Here is a 23,122-nt window from a genome sequence, read left to right on the forward strand (position 1 = left end):
GATCAGAGACCTTACATTCTAGGAAATATACCACCCAACAGACCAGAGACCTCACACCTTGGGATATATACCAACAAAGAGCTCAGAGACTTTTCACCATGGGATACACATGCCCAAAGAGGTCAGACACCTACATCATAGGTCATACAGCCACAAACATACTTGAGAACTCACATTATGCAAACCCCCCGAAAAAAACACAGGTCAGAGACCTCATTCCCTGGGACATATGAACACAAAAGTATCAGAGAGCTCATATCCTTGACATATACCCATGAAGAGAGACGTCACATACTGAGACATATACAGGGACAGAGAGATCTGAGACCTCATTCTGGGACACATACCCAGAAATAGATGACAGATTTCACATTGTGGGACATACACCCACAAAGAGTTCAAGGAACTTACATATGGGGAACTATACCCACAAACATTTTAGAGACCTCACACCCACACCCACAAACACAGCAGAGACCTCACACTCTGGGACATACACCCTCAGATAGAATAGTCCTCACATCCTGCAACACACACTTAACAAACAGATCAGAGTACTTATACCCCCAGAAAACCACAACCAAAAAAGCTCAGAAATATAACAACCAGGGAAATATATCCACGAAGAGCTCAGAGACCTCTTATCTTGGGACATATACCACAAAGAGATCAGAGAGCTCACACACAGGCACATACACCCACAAAGAGATCAGAGCTCTAACATCCAAGGGCATAAACCCCAAAAACAGATCAGAGACTTTATACATTTGACATACACCCAAGAAGAGAGATCTCACATCCTGTGACATACAATGACAAACAGATCAGAGACCTCATACCCTGAGATATATACCCACAAGCAGATCAGAAACCTTATATCATTGGACATATACCCACAACAGAGCAAAAACCTCACGCCCTGGACATATACACCCAAATAGATCAGAGAACTCACACCCTGGAATATACACCCACAACCAAATCAGAAATCTCTCATCCTGGGAAACAAACACCCAAACAGATCAGAGAGACATCATAACCTGAGACACACACTCAAAGAGCTCAGATACCTCACACCCTGGTATATATACCCATGAACAGAGACGTCATATACTGCAACATTCAGTCACAGTCATGTCCGGGATCCCACATATTTGGGACATACATCCACAAACAGCACAGGAACCTTACAACACAGATAAATCGTTTAGAGAGCTGAAGCCCTAGGACGCAGATTCCCCCTGCCCTCAAAATCAGTAATATCAATATCTGGACACAGACCCTCAAACACCACAGAAACTTCATATCCAGGAACTCAGTGGCCCAAACAGCTCTGACACCCAGTGCCCTGGAAGCAGACTCTAGTCACCTTGGTGATATCTCTTTCTAGGACATAAAAATCCATATACCTCAAAGAAGAAACAAAACCTGTACACAGTCCTTCAAAGAGTTCAAGGCTGTGAAACCTGAGACGCAGACTCCCAAACACCTCAATGCCCTCATATCCAGAACAGACTGCTAGAGGGCTCAGAGACTTCAAATCCTGGACCCAAGTACAAAGTATTTTAGAGACGTCATACCCTGGGATTAAGGATCCCAAATAGTTATGATCACATTCTAGACATGAACAGAAAAACAGCCCAGAACTCCCTTAATTTTGGACCTAGATCCTCAAATAGTTCAGAGATCTAAAACACAGAGAGAGAACCCAAAGAGATCAGAGACCTAAAAATGTGAAACACTGAATGCTTAAAACATGCAGATATGGATACAGGTTACAAAAAACTCAGGAAACTGGAACCCTGAACAGAGACTCTCAAAGAGCTCAGAAACACCACAAATTACCCCAAAATTTACCAGCTTAAAACAATGGTAAACATTAATTATCTCACACAGTTTTGGGGAGTCAGGAACTCAGAGCAGCTTGGCTGCATCATTCTGGCTTTGGTCTCTTGGGCTGCAGTCATCTGAAGGCTGGAGTGGGGACAGAGGCTCCACTTCCATTTTGGATCACTCACATGGCTGGTGAGTTAGTGCTGGCTTTTGGCTGAGGTGCCTCAGTTCTGTGGTACAGGTGTCTCCCCAAGGGGCTGCTTGAGTGTCCTCACAACATGGTGGCTGGCTTCCACTAGAGCAAGAGATCCAAGAAAGAGCAAGGCAGAAGCCAAAATGCCTTTTAAACTTCCCTCTAAGTAAACAATGCTTTGCTGCACCCACAAATTGGTAAGTTTTATTATCATTTTCATTTCATGCAAACTATTTTTAAAATTTCTCTTCAGGCTTCTTTGACTCACTGAGCCTCTGCACCCTCCCCCTCAGACCCTGCCTCTTGCATAAATGCACAAACCTGTCTCTCTTATAACCAGACTTACAGTTTTCACAAAAGGAACATTTTTTCCTCACTGTGTACCCTTGCCTCATGGTATACAGCCCATTATGTCTGTTCTCAAGAGAACAGCTGAAGTAAAATTGTGGATTTCGTAGAGATGGAGACACAATTCTGGAGAGTGTCTACTCTTTCTTGAACCTAACATACATTTTTAGTAAATGATATGTGCACGTTACTCCTACATTCCAACTGAGACAATCTCAGACCCACACTGGCCCCTGGCCAGAGATGGCACTTACCTGGATTGCATCCCTCCCCTGACCCCTGAATTCTGCTTTCAGAAGTCAGGGGATTGTAGGTGCGTGGATTGTACATTGTCCTATTGACTCAGAGAAGTCTTGTAAAACCTCAGCAAATTAAGGTTTAGAAAGATGATCCAAAAAATTAGACTCTCCTACCATCCAACCAGGACTTGGGGGTTCCAGACTCTGAAATAGGGTCTACCAGGCTCCAAAACCCATGTGTACTGGGTGTGAACTGGTAGTACTAGGTGTGAACAAGGCCTGAGGGGAGATGGACCCCAACATCCATATGAGCAATGTCCATCCTGAGAGACAGGGGTCTCCACTCTGGAGCTGATGTCAGGAGACACAACAAATACCTCCCTATAATACGATCTCCACAAAGCATGTCAAAGGAGACCCTGTGACCTCCAGAACAAAGGGCAAGACAGGTTCTGAAGGAATCCGACCACCTATACTTCATGATCCAGACGAGGAAGCTGGGCTTGCTATGAATCCATGTGAAGGAGTTCACAACCAATCACGTGACCCCCACCTCTCACTGCCTTTCTGAAATGGCCAGGGATGGTGGGGGTGCCACAAACACCTCATGTCTGGATTTTGGTACATGATGAGGTCACTCATTCCTGACACAGCACCCTAGAAAGCTCAGAGCTTTCAAACATTGGGGCAGAGACCCGGAGACAGACCAGAGACTTCCCATTCTGAGACACAGATCCAAACATCTCTCAGAGAACACAAACCTCAGAAAAAGACCCCTAACTGCTCAAACACGTCACACCCTAGCCCCCAGGGAATATGTAGCAATATCTAGGGACAGTTTTGGTTGTCAAGGCTGGGAGGGCAGAGGTGCTATTGGCATCTAGTGAGTGGAGATCAGGGGTGATGCTTGTCAGTGCTCTTTAGCCAAAGACCCCCACCCCCAGGAACATACCTGTAGTTAAACAAGTTGGGCTTATTACTCATCGCAGTGAAGAAGAACGTGGGGAACCATGGGACATCTTGGTAAGAGGGTGTTCGAAAGAACGGATCACAGAATCTGGGCTTCAGTTGAGTGGTTTGGGGGAGGGTCTAAGGAAGTGGGGGCGCACTCTAGATTGGAGGCTGTCAGAAAGTGAGGGAAACTTTGATTGGGTATCTCAGTAAACCTTTAAATCTATGGGGAGGGCAGACTAGAGTAAGGATAAAGCTGAAATTGATAGAGGAGCAGCAGTCACTCATTTTAACCAAAAGAGGGGAATATTTGGTATCTTGTGGGTGGCACAGCGAACTTGTTTTTGTCTGTGCTTAGATAACATTATAAAGTGGCTTTGCTTTGTCTCATTTTAGCATGGTCTCAGAATAACCTTGTCTGAGGTTAGTATTCTGTGAGATTGTTTATGTCTAATAAGAGAATAACATAGCCTAGCTGTGAGTGCCAGGATAGCTTCTGAATGTTGGGGGCTGCTCCCTCCCTCTCTCCCTCCTTTCCTTTCTTTCTCATGCTAAACATCTGTTATGGGTTGAATTGTGTCCCCTCAAAATTCACATGTCGAAGTCCTAATCCCTAGGACCTCAGAATGTGACCTTATTTGGAAATAGGGTCATTGCAGATGTAAGACGAGGTCATACCAGAGTGGGGTGAGCCCCTAATGCAATATGACTGGTGTCTTTATAAAAAGGGAAATTTGGGCACAGAGACACACACAGGGAGAACGTCATGTGAAGATTAAGGCAGAGATCAGGGTGATGCAGCAAAAGCCAAGGAACATCAGACTGCCAGCAAACCACCAGAAGCTAGGAGAAAGGCATGGAACAGATTCTCAGCCCTCAGAAGGAACCAACGTGACTGACACCTTGATCTCGGACTTCCAGCCTTCAGAACTGTGAGAAAATAAATTTCTGTTGTTTGAGATACCTAGTTTGCGGTACTATTTTTTACAGCAGCCCTAGCAAATGAATACAACATCCTACAATGCCCTCCGTAAAGAATTTTCCAATTCAAAATGTCAGTAGTGCGTGGTGATCATTTTGTAATGTATAGAAATACCAAATCGTTATGCTGTACACCTGGAACTAACATAGTGTTGTAGGTCAATTATACTTCAATTTAAAAATGTATTATTTATCCACTTATTCTTTTTTTTCAGTGTATTCGTCTTTTTTTTTTAAGTTTAACGATTGTTTTAATTCTGCTATGAATAACAGAAATCTATCCACACTGGCTTAAAACACAGAGGGTTTTTCTTATTCTTTCACACATTTTATTTCGTTTTTTAATTTAATTTTTTATTTTATATTGGAGTACAGTTGATTTACAATGTTGTGTTCGTTTCAGGTGTACAGCAAAGTGATTCAGTTATACATATACATATATCCATTCTTTTTCCGATTCTTTTCCCATATAGGTTATTACAGAGTACTGAGAAGAGTTCCCTGTGCTATACATATCCACTTATTCTTGATTTGGGGAAAATTCATCTAGAATACCATAATCCAAACATTCATGGTCTGAGTTTTCACTTACATAATAAATTTCAGCAATATCCAAAAAAAAACACACAAAAACTGTCAATAGTGCGGAGGTTGAGGAACCCTGCCTTAGATACAGAACCCGAAAGTACTTACTAACCTCAGAATCTCTGATAAAGACCAATAAAAAGTAACTGAGAGTACACACAGCTTTGGACATAGACCCCCAAAGTGCTCAAAGACCTCACACCCTGAATACAGAAGCCTAAACAGCTCAGAGAAGACATGCCCTCAAGAGACCCCTAACAAGTAAAAGACAACATTCTCTGGGGCAGAAACCACCAAGAAGATGAAAAACCTAGCATCTAGAAACAGACACCAAATGCTCAGAGATATCATAGCATGGGACGCAGACCCCAAGAGAGCTCTGGGTCTCAAGAGCTCAGATATTTCACACCTTGGACACACACCAAATAGGTGAACAACATCTCATGAACAATAGTATCATTAATTTCCTGCTTTTAAAATTGTATTATGGTTATGTGAGTTCTTTACATTAGGGGAAGCTGAGCAAAGGGTATACAAGAACTCTGCACTATTTTTGCAATTTTTCTCTAAGTCTAAAATGATTTTAAAATAAATTTTTAAAGGAAAAAAAGATCAAAGAACACAAATGGGAATTTATAAAACTTAAATACATCGTTCCACAAGCTCAGAAAACAATATTAAGGCCTTTTAGTAGTCAGAGAAATACCAAAAAACAAAAATGAAATTCAACTTTAAGGGAAAAAAAAACCCCGGCATACCCAAGGACAAAGACCCTCAAAGAGCTTAGAGACTTCACATCCTGGCACAGAGATCCACAAACGTCTGGAAGACCTAAACCCCTGTGACGCAGACCCCCAAAACAGCTGAGAGAAATTTCACAGTCTGCTCATAGATGTCATGCCCTGAACTGAGATTCCAAAAAATGAGATTTCACATTCTGGACACAGTCCTTCAAACTGCACACAGCATATAATAACCACCTTATGAGCTGACTGACTTGAGAACCACTCTCCTCCTACTCACACTCAGCCAAACACCTCCCCTGCCTGATGCTTAAAATCCCATCATTAAAAAGTTTACTCCTTTGACTTAAGACTTGCTTCCCTTCAAAATTCTCCTTTAATTGCCACACACCCCTCTATCCTAGAGCATGAAATCACGCATTGCTCTCTAGTCATTTATGGCCCAACCCCTCACCCTACTCCTACACACACACCACCACCACACACCCCCAGTCAGGCCTGGTCCAGAGGGGGCAGGAAACCTCCAAGTCATCCTCTCCGCGGGGAGGAGGGGATGGCTTGAAGGAGGATCATGAGGTCGCCTTGAACCTTCGCTGCAGGACTCAGACCTACAGAGGCAGCCTGATACAACGATGTCAGGAACCCTGGAGAAGAATTTTTCTCAGTGCTGTTGTGAATGGTGAATGGATCCTCTCATCAATATAATGGGACGTAATAAGCATTGTTTTAAAAAGAGAAAGAACAGGTAGAAGAGAATAGAAAAGATTACCCGACACATTCTGTGCCAGCCAATAATGCCAGCTTCTTTTACAGGTGCGCAAACTGAAGTTCCTAGATAGGATTCGAACCTACAGTCTCCAGTAGCCAAAGCCCTGCCTCAGCAACCCCGAACTCCAACCCGGGAACCACAGCGCCTGCGCCGAACCAGCAGCCAATGGCAGCCCGGAGCCCGAGGACCCAGCTCGCAGCCTATACGTGATTCCGGAAAACCTCGGTACCCTGGAAGAGCTTGGGTAAGCAATCTAGCGGCGGCCAGTCAGACCCTCAGAGCAGGATTTGATCCCGCCCTACTCATCCAGGAGCCAATCACCGCTCCGCGCCCTTCCACCCACTCCACACCCCCGCTGTTGATTAGGATCGGTAGAGCCAACCCAGGCGGGACCAGACGGCGGCTTCCAGATAGGTGGGGGCTCTATGCCGAGGGTGGAGTTCCCCCCACCCCAGCCCCCGGGGCCAAGGCCAGTCAGGGCATCGCCATTCTCTCCGTCTGGGGTAGGGGCCGATCCACGCGTGGGATCTTTCGTGTCCCCAGACATACAGTGGTTTCTTCCAAAATACACGACCCCCCCACCCCCGTGGTACCTCCCAGAGCAGACTGTTCCATCTTCGCATCGCGCAATAGTGTATCCCGGAGCTGCAAAATCTCATGCTTAACTCTTCATTCCCAACCCTCACGCTCTTCGTGTGTGCGATCTAAGAAGGGCTGTTTCATGTCAATGTCCTAAGGGTCATTCAAACTTGGGTTCACGCCAAAACAACTAGACTGTCTCTCTCTTTCATATCTTCCTCCCCCGGCCCATGTTCCATCCCCGTCTCCCTCTTACATATCCCTCGATAGACCGTTCCAGCCCCATAATCTGATGATCTTGTTGAGAGCCATGCCAAGGGATCTGACCCCTTGCTGCAGAGCAGTGGCCCGTGAAAAGGCATTCGTTCCGCTGATGCCACTGATGGAAGTGTGGATTTGTGTGCCAGTATCTATCAAAATAAAAAAATGACACCCCCTTCCCACTAGAACGGCAGTACCTGCAGGGTGTATATGGATTTCTAGTTCCCCTGTGTCTCCGCAGCACCTAAAACTGTGCCCTGTACACAGTAGGTGCTCAAAGGGGGGTTGTTGAATAAGTGACTCCTTTGACCCGGCAGTTCCACTTCTAAGTATGTGTTCTGAGGAAATACACATGCACAGGTCTGTGTGCACAAGAATGGGAGGAGCACACAACTGGCGGGGAAGGGTGATTCATCTTATACCATGGAGTACGGGCTGGCTGTGAGACAGAATAAGACCCCAACACTGGAAACATACCCCAAATCGCTCAGGGAGGTCACATCATTGGACACAGAGCACAAAAGAGCTTGGAGAACTCACACGATGAGGCATAGATAACCAGTTAGTTCATAGATCTTATCCTCCAGTCACAGACTCCTACAAACATCTCAGAGACTTCACTCCCTGGGACACCAAAACACCTCAGGGACCCTCCACACTGGGACACGAACCCCAAATAGTTCACATACCTCATACCACGGACACAGACCCCAAAACAACTCAGACACCTTGCCACCTGAGATTTACATTAAAAATCTGGACAGGACTTCCCTGGTGGCGCAGTGGTTTAAGAATCCATCTGCCAATGCAGGGGACACGGGTTCGATCCCTGGTCTGGGAAGATCCCACATGCCGCGGAGCAACTAAGCCCCCGAGCCACAACTACTGAGCCCACGTGCCACAACTACTGAAGCCCACGTGCCTAGAGCCCGTGCTTCACAACAATAGAAGCCACCGCAATAAGAAGCCTGCGCACCGCAACAAAGAGTAGCCCCACTCGCTGCAACTAGAGAAAGCCCACGTGCAGCAGTAAAGACCCAACACAGCCAAAAATAAATAAATAATAAATAAATAAATTTAAAAAAAAATCTGGACAAAGACCTCACGCTCTTGACATACACCACAAAACAATGCAGAGGTCTGGACACAAACAGAATGAGGGTGCCACACATGTACCTGCAGGAAGGACTGTCTAAAGGACATAATGTTAATGGGCGAGCAAGTGGGAAAGCAAGTGGGAAAAAAATGCTCAAAGACATAAGATGAGCACCGGCCCTGCAAAGTGTTCTGAGACCTCACACCCAAACAGCTCACAGAGCTGTGACACAAACTTTGTGCCCCAAATCATAATCACTTCAGTGATCCCACTCCCTGTGATATTGACCCCAAACATCTCAGAAAGGTGACATCCTGCACATAAGTTCCTAAGCAACTCAGGAACCTCACACCCTGGGACAAGACACAGAACCAAAAATAGTACAGCGACCTGAGACTCTGGAAACAGATCTCTAAACAGCTAATGAGACTTTATACTCAGGAACACAGACATCCAAACACTCAGAGACCCCACACCCTGGAAGAAAGTTTCCAAAACAGTGCAGAGACTTAATACCTTCTAACAAAGGCCCCTAAACATCTCAGATACCCCAAAACCCTGAGACACAAAGTTCACAACAACGTAAAGACCTCATACCTTGGACGCAGACCTGGAAACATTTCAGAGACCTTACAACTTGGCACACAAGTTAGATAAATAAATAGATCAAAGATTTCAGACCCTAGAAACAAACCCCAGATAGCCTATGAGACTTTGTACTTAAGAACTCAGACACTCAAAAAACACAGACACCTCACACCTGAGAAAAGGGACATTGATACAACTCAGTGACCTCACTGCCTGGACACAGACCCTAATAGATCAGACATATCACTCTCTGCAACCGAGACCACCAAAAAGATCAGAAACCTCATGCCTGGAAACAAAACCCAAATTACTCAAAAACGCGACATCATGGAACTCAGGTTGCACATGAGCTTGGACAACTTGCACACGAAGACCGAGAATCCCAAACCACTCACAGATCTCCAGACACAGGTGCCCAGAACCTGATAGACTTTATACACTAGACACAGGCCTCTAAAACATTTCCGAGCTCACACACTCTGGGAAAGAGACCCGCCGAGAGAATAGAGATGCCCTACCTCGCGTGACACATCCCCATAAATAATTTTGGAAACTGACCCCAAATAGGGCAGGGACATCACAATCAAGAAAGTAATCCCTACTCTCCTACACTGTTGGTGGGAATGTAAATTGGTGCAGCCACCATGGAAAACAGTATGGAGGTTCCTCCAAAAACTAAAAGTAGAGTTGCCATATGATCCAGCAATCCCATTCCTGGGCATATATCTGGATAAAGCTCTAATTCGAAAAGATACACGCACCCTGTGTTCATAGCAGCACTATTTACAATAGCCAAGACATAGAAACAACCTAAATGTCCACTGACACGTGAATGGATAAAGAAGATGTGGAGGGAGACGCAAGAGGGAGGAGATATGAGGATATATGTATATGTATAGCTGATTCACTTTGTTATAAAGCAGAAACTAACACACCATTGTAAAGCAATTATACTTCAATAAAGATGCTAAAAAAATATGTGGTATATATATATACAATGGAATATTACTCAGCCATAAAAAAGAATGAAATAATGCCATTTGCAGCAACATAGATGGACCTAGAGATTATCATACTAAGTGAAGTAAGTCAGAAAGAGAAAGACAAATACCATATGATATCACTTATATGTGGAATCTAAAACTTATCTACGAAACAGAAACATACTCACAGACACAGAGAACAGACTTGTGGTTGCCAAGGTGGCGGTGGGGGAGGGATGGATTGGGAGTTTGGGATTAGCAGATGCAAACTATTATATAGAGAATGGATAAACAACAAGGTCCTACTGTACAGCACAGGGAACTATATTCAATATCCTGTGATAAACCATAATTGAAAAGAATATGAAAAAGAATATATATATATATAAAACTGAATCACTTTGCTGTACAGCAGAAATTAACACTGTGAATAAACTATACTTTAATAAAATAAATTATTTTTTTAAAAAAAGGAAGTAATCCCTAATAGGACAGAGAAACCACGCCCCGAGACTGACATCTCTGAAAGGAAAAGAAATCTCACATCCCAAACGAGCTCAGAATCCAAAGACCTTGGACACCTCACACCCTGGAACACAAAGGCTGAAACAGCTCTGGGGACTCACACCTTGGACACAGACCCCAAACAGCTCAGAGACCTCACACGTCAGGACACAGACCCTGAAACACCTTAAAGGCATCACACCATGGCATGACACACTCAACAAAATACCTCAGAAACCCCAGGCTCTGGAAATATACCAGAAATAAATACAAGACCTCATTCTTGTAATTGAGACCCACACAAACATCAAAGACCTCACACGTGGAAACATCTGCCAAATGGCTCAAAGATTTCACATGATGGGATTTAGATCCATAAGAGTTATGAGGTCTCATATCCTTGACAGAGACTTCCACAAAGTTCAGAAACCTTAAACTCTGAACCCACATCCCCCCAAAGCCCAAATCCTCACATGCATGGGGAAAAATACATCCCAACAGCTCATAAAACTTACACTGAGACAAAAAGAAATACAAACACCTCAGCAATCTCATTCTGTGGTACTAGACTCCCAGACCACAAAGACCTCTCACACTTGGACACAGGACATAAAACAATTCCAAGTCCTTGTACGCTGATTCCGAAGAAGCTCAGATATTTCATAGGCTGGGACAATGACTCAGAAACACTGCAGGGAACTCACACCCTGAGACACAGTGTCCCAAGGAGCTCAGAGATCTCACACTCTGGGCATAGCAGAAAACAATTGTGAGGCCTTAAGCTTTGGACCGGGACCACTCTCTCCACCCCGTACTCCCACCCAACCTCACAGACCTCGCGAGTTCACAGAAAATCCAGAACAGAGATCTCACATCTTGTCACACAGAATACTAGTACCTCAGAGACCTTCAGACCTGAACACATACCCCAGAAAGGTTTGACAACTCTTACCCTAGGATACACAACCCCTCAAGGGCTCAAACAATTCACTCTGGGGCATAGATGGAAAGTACCTCAGCGATCTCATCTCCTTGAGATTCAGCTAACCAAAACAGCTCAGAGGACATGACACAAAACCCCAAACAGCTCAGAGATCTCACACTCTGGAACCCCAATCCATGAACAGACAGTGATCCCACACAGGCACACAGATGGCTAAATAGACCCCATCCCTTGGAAACAGAACAGAGGTCAGAGACATCACACCCTTGACAGTGACTGTCAATAGGAACAGACTCTTCACGCCTGGAAACATCCCAAATGGCTCAGAATTCCCATCATGTGACACAGAACCCCAAAAAACACAGAGACTTCATAGCCTGGACATAGATCCCCAAATATTAGAAAGTTCACATCCTGGGACCCAGACCCCAAACAGCTCAGAGAACTCACACCCTTGGACACAGGCCACAAAACAATTCAGAGACCTCAGGCCATGAACACAGATGCCCATGAGTTCACAGACCTCATGTGTTGGGACCAGGATCCAAAATTTCCCAGAGATTTCACACTATGGGGTACATGCCCCCTAGAGAGTCCTTGCGGCCTAGACATAGTCACCAGTCACCCAAAGTGTTCAGACATCTCACACCTTGGACACAGACCACAAAAAAACCCCACAACAAACAAACAAACAAACAAACCTATTCAGAAACCTCCTACCTTGGTAACATATTTCGAACAGGCTCCTAAATAGCTCACAAACTTCATGGAAACCAATTGGCAAAGAAAGCTCCAACTTGAGACACAAACCTGATCAAATTCTAACAGACCACTTATTAGTCAGAGGCATCACACCCTTACACAGAAACCACCAAAACTGTGAGAGACCTCACACTTTGGAACATACCCCAAGTGACACAGGGATTTCATGGCATGGTACACAGACCCAAAGGAACTCAGATAACTCATACCCTTCAGACAGTTCAGATCCCCAAACAGCTAAAAGACCTCATTTCTTGGACCCTGACTAAAAAATAATTCATAATCATCATACCATTAACACACAACCCAGAGAAACTCAGAGACCTCATGTGTTGGGACACAGATATGGAACCACTTCCAAGACAGCACACTGTGGAACACACCCAGGCACGCAGTAATTCAAACAGCTCAGAGAGCTCATGTCTTGGGACAGAGTCCCCCACCCCAATGACTCAGTGGCCTCACGCTACTGGACAAAGTCCTACACATACTGTAGTTCAAAGACCTCAAACTCTTAAGAAAAAATGCATAAAATTTCAGATATCTCATATTCTGGACACACATTCCAAAAGAGTTCAGATACAACATACCATAAGGCACAGATCATCAGCCTTGGAATTAAGATTTTCCAAAAGGAACAGAAACATCATGCCTAAAAGCATACCCCAAATGGTTCAGGAAACTCACACTATGCAAGACAGATGCCAAAGGAGTTCTGAGAATTTACATTCTAAGATCTGGACGCCAAAATAGCTCAAAGACCTCACACCCAAGTATACAAATTACAAACACCTTAGAGCTGTCATTCCTTGGGATTCTGGCTCATAAATGGCTTAGAGACTTCAGTCACTAGAAACAGTACTTTAATAACATCACACCCTGGGACTGATACCCCCAAATGGAAAAGAGACTTAACACCTGGAAATATACCCCAAACAACTTAGGGAACTCATGTCATGGGACACAGAAACCGAAGTTTCTCAGAGACCTCACCCACTGGACAGACACACACACATAGTTCAGAGTTCTCAAATTCTTTGCCACAGGTGCCCAAATAGTTGAAATAAATCCTAATTCAGATAGAAACTCCAAAAGAGCTGAGAGATCACATATTCTGGAAAATGATCTTCACACAGTATAAGGATCTTCCACCTAGAACCATGATACCCAGGACCGCAATACCCAACTATAATCTGAAGAGTGTGGGGAGGAGCGGGGGTGGGAATCTCTGGGGACTTTTTTTTCTTTTTTCTCTCCTGGCTTTCCCCCAGTGGTAGCCCCAGTCCAGAACCATATGGCAGTAGTGTAGGCAGCTAAATCTACAAGAGAAATGACATCATTCTGGCCAGAGGACCAGGAAAACAGGCCCCTGAAAACTGGAGAATGCAGAGGGCAATTCCATAGAAGAGAGAGCTAGAGAAAGGAATCCCCTAATTCTGTGCATAAACTGACACAAGTCTCAAGCTTGCTCCTGAGCTGTACATGCATGAGTAGACCCAAACAGGATAGCAAAGCTTTGAAAATGGAACTGATATCAGAACTACTGTCCACAAAAGGCGAGACAAAACTTGTGGTTTGAACCCAAACAAGGGGATTGTCTGGTAAAAGAAATAAATCATTATTTTAAGGAACTTAAGAAGACCTAGGGACTTCTCTCGTGGTCCAGTGGTTAAGAATCCACCTTCCAATGCAGGGGACACGGGTTCGATCCCTGGTCGGGGAACTAAGATCCCACATGCAGCGGGGCAACTAAGCCCACGTGCCAAAACTACTGAGCCCGCGCGCCACAACTAAGACCGAATGCAGCCAAATAAATAAATTTTTTTTTTAAAAAAGTGACTTCCCTGGTGGCACATTGGTTAAGAATTCGCCTGCCAAGGCAGGGGTCATGGGTTCGATCCCTGGTCTGGGAAGATCCCACATGCCACGGAGCAACTAAGCCCGTGCACCACAACTACTGAGTCCGCGCACCTAGAGCCCATGCTCCGCAACAAGAGAAACCACTGCAATGGGAAGATAGAAGAGTAGCCCCCACTTGCCGCAACTAGAGAAAGCCCGCGCGCAACAACGAAGACCCAATGCAGCCAAAAATAAATAATAAAATAAATTAATTTTTAAAAAAGATTATGAAAAACCTTTATCAGATAAGATGTTTTTGTCTGCAAGTAACAGAAACCAACTTGAACCAGCTTGACCAATAAGAGACTAGATCAGTTCACAAAAGAGCAAGTGGGCTTTGGGCTCACTTAATGCTGACCTAGAGGCCCCAGATTCCTCTTACCTCTCTCCCCTGAAATATCCCAAGGCGGACAGGACTTCTTGGTGTCCATAATTACTATCACTTGCAAAGCACCTACTACCTCGAGTGCAGGAAAGGGAGGAGGGGGCTCCAGAGTGGCTAAATTGCCCGAGGTCATCCTGCCAGGCGGTGGCAGAGCTGCGATCCCAGCCCAGGCCATCCAACGCTAGAAGCCAGGCTCTTAACCACTGTCAGTCCACACTGACCTGTGCTGGTGGGGCACCCCGGTCCAGAGACCTGCCTTCCTGAGTGAGTGAGTGGGGGCTGGCGGCCCAAGTTTCCCGGTCTGGTGAGGGGCTGCGTCTCTCAGGCACAAGCCAGCCCTCAGCCTGTCCATTACACACGACTGTGGAGCTGCGCTGGGATATTGTCAGGCTGCCTATTTCCTTATCTTGCTTCTGCCTGGCTGGGCTAATCTGAGCCTCTGCAACCTGCCTATTGCTCTACGGTACAGTCTGCTACCCTCAACTCCTTGGTCTTCCCACGTTAAAATTGTTCATTCTCATCTCCAAGAGCTTTACACGTGCCACTGGCACATTCTGTCTCCCGGTCTTCTGCTCCGTTAACTCCTTATCCTTCAGATTTTGACTGATATGTCACCTACCCAAGGACTCCTTCCTGGCATCCCCAACTGTGGAAGGTTAACTAATAGCCCTACAAAGTTATCCACCTCCTAATCCCTGGAACCTGTGAATGTTCACTTATACGGGGAAAAAAAAAAGACTTTGCAGATGTGATTAAGTGAAGGATCTGGACACAGGGAGATTATCTTGATTATCTGGTGGGCTCTAAATGTAACCACAAGTGTCGTTATAAGAGGGAGGCTGAGGGAGATTTGACATAGACAGAAGAGGAGAAGATGCACACACAGAGGAGGTGGCAGTGTGACCATGGAGGCAGAGATTGGAGTGATGGGGCCACAAACCAAGGAATGCCAGCAGCCACCGAAAGCTAAAAGAAGCAACAAATAGATTCTCCCCTAGAGTCTCTGGAGGCAGCGCAGCCCTGCCCATACCTTGCCTTAGGACTTCTGGCCTCCAGAGCTATGAGTGAATACATTTTTATGTTTAAGCCACCATGTTTGTGGTACCTTGTTACAACAGCCCTAGGACACCAGTATACCCTCTTTGGCTCTGTTGGTTGCCCCCCTTTAGAACACTCCTGATGAGGAATATTAATGCTTAGCTGCAGACTCATCCAGCAGATTCTGAGCTCCAGGAGAACAGAAGCGGGTCTGCCAAGTTCCCTGTTGTATCCCCAGCACCCGGCACCAGTGCACCCAATAAATACTGAAAAGGGAAGAAAGGAAGGAAGGGAGGGAGGGGGCAGGCCATCCACAAAAGTTCTGGTTTTACTGAGAGGGAAGCTGTGGGGACAAAGCCTCAAGATCAGAAGAACAGCTTTGACTGAGCCCTGCTCGCAGGTGGCAGTGAAACAGTGGACAGAGGGAGGCTGGAAGGGCCACCAGAGAATCTGCCCTTCCCCCAAGGACTCTGAGGCAGGAGTAGGGACACTGAGTGGGCATCAGCTTCAAAGCTTCAGCTGCAATCACTGGCAGTTCCTAACTCCCCCATCCCTGCCTCCAAGGGCCTCCCAAGGTCCCAGGAATGCAGACCTCATCTTTCTCTTCTGTCTTTCTTGAACCCACTTAGCCTCAGCAGTAAAGTCCAGCAGACTTTAGGGCTGTAAAGTCCAGCAGCGGCCATCCTGTCTAAACTCCTCACTGAACAAATGGGGAAACTGAGGGACAGAGAGGGCCAGGGACCTTTCAAGGTCACTTAGTGTGACATCAGTAACAGAACTGAAGCTGGAAGCTGAAAACTGGACCCAGATGTGAGCCCCTGCTCTTCCCCAGGAGTCCCTTGTACACACTCAGAATGACCTCTTCAAGGACAACCAAAATGACCTTGATCCCAGAAGGACGAGAGATCCTTGCCCCTGCCAGGTGGAAGGAGACACGAGCCAAGTAGCCTCTGGACCTTCCCCACTGAAGGAGTCAGTGGACCTTCGCTGTCATGTAGTGAATTCCACAGCCCAGCCCCCATGTCCAGGTCAAGTCTACAGGGCCACCAACACATGGTGTGTCCTTTGAAACTTTTGACCTCAACTCCCTCTGGTACAGAAGAGAAACCAAGGTCCAGAGAGGGCAAGGGACAAAACAAGCCACACAGCAACTCCAATGCAGAACTAGGGCTAGAACTCGACTCACCTTTCCTCCCACTCTGTGGTTCTATGGTAGATGCTTCCCACTGCCTCCCCTACTGTCCTTACCCCATTCCCTCCCTCTCTACTACCTCGTTCCCACTCTTTTCAGATGGTAGATGGAGACCCCCTGTCCTTAAAGAGGATAAGTTCCTCCCCCAGACCAAGTGAATAGATTATGATTCATCTAAATCAGTCATAGTTATTTTGCCTCCTTTGGAGAGTTATAAATTGGGGGAGGGGGACATTTGATGCTGTTTTGGCCAATGAGATATGAAGGATAATCTATAGGGAGGGCTGTCCATCTCAAATAAAAAGACAATGCGGGCTTCCCTGGTGGCGCAGTGGTTGAGAGTCTGCCTGCCAGTGCAGGGGACGCGGGTTCGGGCCCTGGTCTGGGAAGATCCCGCGTGACGTGGAGCGACTGGGCCCGTGAGCCACAGTTGCTGAGCCTGCGCGTCTGGAGCCTGTGCTCCGCAACAAGAGAGGCCATGATAATGAGAGGCCCGCACACCGCGATGAAGAGTGGCCCCCACTTGCCACAGCTGGAGAAAGCCCTCGCGCAGAGGCGAGGACCCAACACAGCCATAAATAAATAAATAAATAAACTAAAAAAAAAAAGACAATGCATCATTAAGAGAAAGCCTTTGTCCTGATCCCTTTTTCCTGCATTGGATACAGATGTCAAGGGCTGGAAGTGCAGCAGCCATCTTGGGGCCACAAGGCAATAAGCATGAAGACAAAAGTCAGCATGCTAAAAGACAGTCAAGATGAAAGAGGGAAGGAAAAATTTGACCCTGCTTACAATATCATTGAGCCTGGGACTGCCCACCTCAAATTTTCTGGTAATGGGAGGAAATAAACCCCTCTCACTTGAAGGCACTCTAATAGGGCTTTCTGTTACTTGCAGGGAGAAGAATGCTTTACTGAGAAAGACCCTTTTCACATAATCTCTTAACTACCCTTTGAGATGGCCAGGCTAGGTTCTAGCATGTCCTTTTTATGGACAAGGAAACTGAGCTACAGAGCCTATGTGGTTTAAATGTCTGGATCTGGTGGAAAGGCAGGCATTTTCTTTTCTTTTTCTTTTTTTTTTTTTTTTGGCCGTGCCACACTGCTTGCAGGATCTGAGTTCCCCAACCAGGGACTGAACCCGTGCCCTTGGCAGTGAAAGCACAGAGCCCTAACCACTGGACAGCCGGGGAATTCAGGCAGGAATTTTCTTTGGGGTAGAAATAACACTCTTTAAACAAGCACTGTCCCAGCACACTGTGTGGGCCTGTGTCATAGGAACATCAAATGGCCCTGAAGGTGGCATGGTTTGGGAAACCCTGGCTGCTGCCCCACTAGCCCGGGAGGCTTTGTCCCGGAAGAAGCACTGGGGCCAGCACTGGGGGGAAGGAGCATGGTAGGTCTCGGTTACAACAACAGAAAGTGCCTTCATTCTCAGGAGAAGAAGAAATCCACTATTGGAGACATTTAGTGAAATCAAAGCTGTCTTTAATCCATCTATAGAAAGTTGTGGCTGAATTCTACCAACTCTAGATGTACCCCAAAACCCATTATTAAAGCCAAACCAAGCTTCGGAGCACCACCACTTCATTCACCTCTGGGTCTCTGAAGAACAGGGTCCCATGTCCAGGGCCCCACCCCCCAGCAGTGGAGCCAGTGTCCAGCTTGGAGGTACAAATGCCCTCCCAGCCCCTCACCCTGGCCAGAGCTCTGCCTGCTGTAAAGGAAGGACAAGCAGCTCCTAGAAGCCAGTAGGCCCTCCCAGAAGAAGCCTCCCCTGTCCATGGGCTCCTCAGCTTGCAGAGCCCATTTCCACAGAGGATTCGATCCACACAACACTGTGTATGTGTTCAGGAATTAATTCTCTTGCAGTAACAAACCAACACCACAATGTCAATGGTTTCACACAATAATAAACATCACAGACTACTGTGAGTGTTCCTGGTTGATAGGTGGACTTCCATGTGGTGGCTGAGAACCCCGGGGTCCTGGTACACTGTGGCTTCACTCTCTGCTGGGGCTCTAGACCTCCAAAAGATGGACAAATGCAAATGGAGAAAACACCACTGTTTGTTAAGGACACACGTCATTTTAGCTCAAGTTCCATTCAGCAGGACTGGTCATATGACCCCATCCTGGTGCAAGTGGGGGTGGGAAATGTAATTTCTGGCTGGGCAGCTGCTTTGCAACAGCTCAACATTAGGGAAGATGAAGTATGACTTTTGGAGACAGCCAACTGTCACTGTGATACCCTGTCAGATGGGTATTACCCCCAGGAATCTCAGGCTGGTGCAAGCAAGTGACTTGTTCAAGGTCACACAGTCAGATCCATGATTACAAACTTGGTGTCCACTCTCCCAGATCCTTGCCCCATGCCACTGGGCCAGCCAGTTCACTGCTTTGAATTTTAGGAAAAGTCTTAGGCCTGGTGCTTTATTTTACAAAGTAGTTTTTTTTTTTTTTAATGTGGACCATTCTTAAAGTCTTTATTGAATTTGTTACAATGTTGCTTCTGTTTTATGTTTTGGGCCATGAGGCATGTGGGATCTTAGTTCCCTGACCAGGGATTGAACCCGCAACCCCCTGCATTGGAAGGCGAAGTCTTAACCACTGGACCGCCAGGGAAGTCCCTACAAAGCAGTTTTAACTTGAGAACTTCACTTCACCCTCAAAATGTCTTGGCAAAGGAGGTGGGAAATAAGTGATCCCCATTTCACAGATAAAGAAACAGTAAGATAGGGGACTTCCCTAGTGGCACAGTGGTTAAGAATCCGCCTTCCAATGCAGGGGACACAGGTTCGAGCCCTGGTCTGGGAAGATCCCACATACTGCGGAGCAACTAAGCCCATGTGCCACAACTACTGAGCCTGCACTCTAGAGCCCACGAGCCACAACTACTGAGCCCACGTGCCACAACTACTGAAGCCCACATGCTCTACAGCCCGTGCTCCGCAACAAGAGAAGCCACTGCAATGAGAAGCCCATGCACCGCAACAAAGAGTAGCCCCAGCTCGCTGCAACTAGAGAAAGCCTGCGCGCAGCAACGAAGACCCAACACAGCCTCCCCCCAAAAAAAGTATATGTGTACATTCAAAAATCCTAAATACAGTAGATTTCAGTGTCCTTGCTCTCCTAATCTCAGTGGAGGTGTAAGACTATACAATGAAATTAAAAAAAAAAAAGAAAGAAACAGTAAGATAAACTCTGAAGATAAGTGAGAAGCCCAGGTCACAGGCACTACAGACTTTCCAAGCAATAGATTATAGATGTTTCCCTTCCTCGGGCATCCCCAATGTGAACAAAAAGAGGCAGTCTGTGGGTCTTACGTGGTGATTAAAAGTGAAGCACACATTGTAGAGCCTGTCATGCGTGTGGCTTACGTGTGTTAAAGGATAAACTGAGGCACATTTAAATTTTCAGGAGTTTATTTGAGCAAACACTGGAATTGGGCAGTGCTTGGAAGTGGTTAGGAGTGCTCCACGACAGGAGCTCCAGGCAAGGCTTTTATAGGGCAGATGTAGAAGCAAAGAGAGATTATTTGATTGGCTAGAGCTGAAGAGGGTGTTTATTTGGGAAAACCCAGTTGGCTGTTTGTGATTGGTTTTTCTTAAATTTCGATTTCTTGGATACAAGTGCATTGACTCTGGCTCATGTTGGCTGCAAGGCATCAGAGCCGCCTCAATCTAATGGGCTCCTTGTTTAACTACTTGAACAGGTGGTATTTGAACTTTCCCTTCTTCATCAGTGGTCCCCGAATGCACACCTTCAGCATCATTCTCTCCCCAGTCTGGACCCCAGGAGAGTCCTCTCCCTATTCTGTGACACCATGAGTGTGCACACTACTGTGTGTGAGGCCAGAGGTGTCCCCACCCCAGTGTGTGACCCCAGGGGTATCCAAACGCCAATCTGTGTGACCACGGTTGTGTCCAAATATCATTATGTGTGACCCCAGGAGTGCCCACCCCCCAAGCTGTGTCACACTAGCAGTATCCACACCCCAGTCCCAGTGATCATGAGTGTTCAAACCCCCATATGAGTGACCCCAGGAGTGTTGACTCCCCAATGTGTGTAACTCCACGAATGTCCATTCCCCAATATGTGTGACCCCCATGAGAGTCCAAACACCCATGTGTGTGACCCCAGAGCCACCCACACCACAGCCTGTCACCTCAGCAGTGTCTGCTCCCCAGTCTATACCGAGGAGTGTCCATCAACTACTCTGTGTGACCGCAGCAGTGTCCACACCTCAGTCTCTAGCCCCAGGGGTGCCGACTCATCATTTCTTTGACCACAAGAATGTCCACATCCCTTTCACTGAGATTATAGTGGTGTCTACAACACAGCCTATGTGACTGTAGGACTGTCCCCACGTCAGTCACTATGACCCCAGGAGCGTCCCGTCCTCTGTGGAACACCATGGATATTCATACCCCAGTCTGTGCAACACAAGGAGTGTCCAGTCCACAACATGTGTGATTTCAGGAGTGTCCACTTCCCAGTGTGTTTAACTTCCAGAGTGTCCCAAACTCCCTCTGTGTGACCCTGGGAATGTTTACTCTCCAGCATGTGTGACCCTTGGAGTGTTCACGCCTCTGAGTGACCTCACATCTGTCTACACTCCAGCCTGAGTGACTCCAGGAGTGTCCAAACCCCCATCTTTGTGGCCCCACATCTGTCCACACCCACTCTATGTGACCTCACTGCTGCCCACACCTCAGGCTGTCTGACCCCAGAAAAACACATCCCAGTCTGAGTGACCCAAGAGGTTCTATTCTACAATCTGTGTCCATGCCCCAGGCTAACTGAGCCCTGGGGTGTCCACTCCCCAGTATGTGTGACCCTACGAATATCCACTAACCACTCTGGGTGACTCAGGAGTATCCACCCCCTAGTGTGTGTGAGCCCAGAAGTGTCCACATACAGATCTGTTTGACGCCAGGACCATCCACACCCTAGTTTGTTTGATTGTAACCGTGTTGACAACACTAACCAATCTGACCCCAGAAGCGTCTACACTCCACTCTGTGTGATCCCAAGAGTGTGCCGTGTCCAGTGTGTGTGACTCCAGGAGTGTCCACGCCCCAATGTGTGTGACTTCTGGAAAGCCCGACCCCCATTGTCCACTGTGTATTCTGCCTCATGTGGACGTCACACTCCTGTCTATGTGGCCCCAGGAGTGTTCACACCCCACGCTGTGTGACTCCAGGATTATCCACACCCCTGTCTCTGTGACCCCAAGGGTGTCCACAGACCAGTCTGTGTGGCCCTAGGATTGTCCACACAGCAACCACCCAATGGTATGTTCTGAGACGGTACTAGATTCCTCAGCACTGCCATTCCTGCACACCCTCTGTGGGTGTGACCTGGGGGGTTGCTGCTCAGGCCTGATTCAGGGGATCCCTCTGTCCCTAGCTCCCTCCAACACCATAAAGTGGTCTCTTCTATCCTTATTTCCCCTCACGCTCTCCAGGGGACCATTCGGTTTCCATATCCCCCTCCCCAGCCACACGCACGCGTGCACACCCACATCCCCAAATAGACAGTCCCAGCCTCAGCCCCTGCAGGTCTTGTAGAGAGCAAAGGCCAAAGCAGCCAGCCTCCTGCTGCAGACCCTGCCCCACAGAAAGCAGTGGAGAAAAAGCCAGTAAAGGCACCACTGATGAGAGTGAAACCTTCCAGGACCTTGTGAAACATCTAAAATTGGACACCCTCCTCCCCAACTAGAATGTCAGCTCCACATGGGCAGGGACATTTGTCTGTCTTGTTCTCTGATGTCTCCCCAGCACCTAGAACAGTGCTTGGTACACAGACCTCGCTCATTAGGTGTCTATTGAACGAATGAACCCTTTGACCTAGCAACCCCACTTCTAACTCGGAAATGTACACACATGCACAGAACTGTGTGGGCAAGGCTGGTAGGAGCAAACAACTGGGAGAACCTTGTAAATGTCCATTTCTAGCCAATGACTGTTGCAGAGTGAAATGAATGGTGGGGGTTTACAATGTACCACAGAGCCCCTGCCCGATGTGATGCAGAATGAGTGGGACCTGTGTGTGCCTCTGGGGTGGGGGTGCCTTCCACAGGACATGCTGTTGACAAGGAAAAGTAGTGGGTGGGAGATGGTTATGGTGACACTGCATGCTCATGTGTGTGTCTGTGTGTGTGTGCATGTGTGCGGGCCTGTGTTTGGAAGGAAACACCAGAAACTGACAGCAGTGGTCATTTTTGGAGAGTGGAATGGGGATCACCT

General features: G+C 46.8%; 2 long non-coding RNA genes across 3 annotated transcripts; one reads left to right on the plus strand and one right to left on the minus strand.

Moving 5' to 3' along the window:
- Positions 1–1,830: 1,830 nt before the first annotated feature.
- LOC130706416 (uncharacterized) lies at positions 1,831–6,772 on the minus strand. The gene is made up of 2 exons (XR_009006690.1): positions 6,643–6,772; positions 1,831–2,128 (listed from the first exon to the last, which is right to left on the minus strand). It is a non-coding gene; the product is annotated as an uncharacterized LOC130706416 (long non-coding RNA).
- LOC130706417 (uncharacterized) lies at positions 4,330–21,583 on the plus strand. 2 transcript variants are annotated; one of them, XR_009006691.1, is made up of 3 exons: positions 4,330–4,496; positions 6,687–6,886; positions 19,659–21,583. It is a non-coding gene; the product is annotated as an uncharacterized LOC130706417 (long non-coding RNA). The 2 variants fall into 2 exon arrangements; XR_009006692.1 differs by lacking the exon at positions 19,659–21,583 and adding an exon at positions 14,195–14,394.
- The last annotated feature ends 1,539 nt before the right edge of the window (positions 21,584–23,122 follow it).

The sequence above is a fragment of the Balaenoptera acutorostrata genome, chromosome X, assembly GCF_949987535.1.
Source record: "Balaenoptera acutorostrata chromosome X, mBalAcu1.1, whole genome shotgun sequence".
In the NCBI taxonomy this organism is placed as follows: domain Eukaryota; kingdom Metazoa; phylum Chordata; class Mammalia; order Artiodactyla; family Balaenopteridae; genus Balaenoptera; species Balaenoptera acutorostrata.